Source organism: Bison bison, unplaced genomic scaffold (assembly GCF_000754665.1).
Source record: "Bison bison bison isolate TAMUID 2011002044 unplaced genomic scaffold, Bison_UMD1.0 scf7180017863099, whole genome shotgun sequence".
Classification (NCBI taxonomy): domain Eukaryota; kingdom Metazoa; phylum Chordata; class Mammalia; order Artiodactyla; family Bovidae; genus Bison; species Bison bison.
Genome location: NW_011493671.1, coordinates 11,583 through 12,208, shown reverse-complemented (window position 1 = coordinate 12,208; position 626 = coordinate 11,583). Strand labels below are relative to the sequence as shown.

At 54.5% G+C, this 626-nt stretch overlaps 1 pseudogene; it reads right to left on the bottom strand.

Annotated features, from left to right (window-relative positions):
• Positions 1–399, bottom strand: part of LOC104983663 — a 3,670-nt pseudogene extending 3,271 nt beyond the window's left edge.
• Positions 400–626: the final 227 nt, after the last annotated feature.

Below are 626 nucleotides of genomic sequence, written 5' to 3'. Positions count from 1 at the left end.
TCCAAGTCAGCAAACCCCACAACTGTGGGGGTTTCCTCTTCCTTCCATGCCTTAGGGCATTCATTCTTCCAGTGGCCAAAAGCTTGGCACCAGGCACACCTGTTTGGCTGTAATGGGGCCCGGGGCCTCTATTGGGACCGGTTGAAGGACTGTTCTGTCCCTGGGGCAGATGAAGTTTTTCGGAGGGCCCGAGATAGACTTTCCCAGAGCAGCAGCTAGCATTGTAAATCTCCTGTCTGTTCTCTTTTATTCCCTCTGGCTCTCTGGCAGAGTGCAGTCTCTGCTTACTTCCAACATCTCCCTCTCCTTCTTGTCAGTACTCACCGGGAGAGGTGGGTATAGCTTGGGCGGTTTGGCTGGAGCTGGATCCTGGAAGTGTTGGCCAGAGGCTTCTGTCATCGGGATTGGAGCCTGCCGAGGTGGCGGCTCTACGACCTCAGGGAGAGCTGGAGGAGGAGCAGCGGCTGCTGCAGGACTTCACCTGGCCCTAGATTGGACATTAAGGCGGCCTCCAGTCCTGGAGGAGCATTGGGAGTCAGGTGCGTCATTATCCAGTATGGGGGAGGGGTCAGGTGGTCTCCGTCCAAATCCTGTAAAACTTCTTTTTTTTATCATCAGTCAATTTT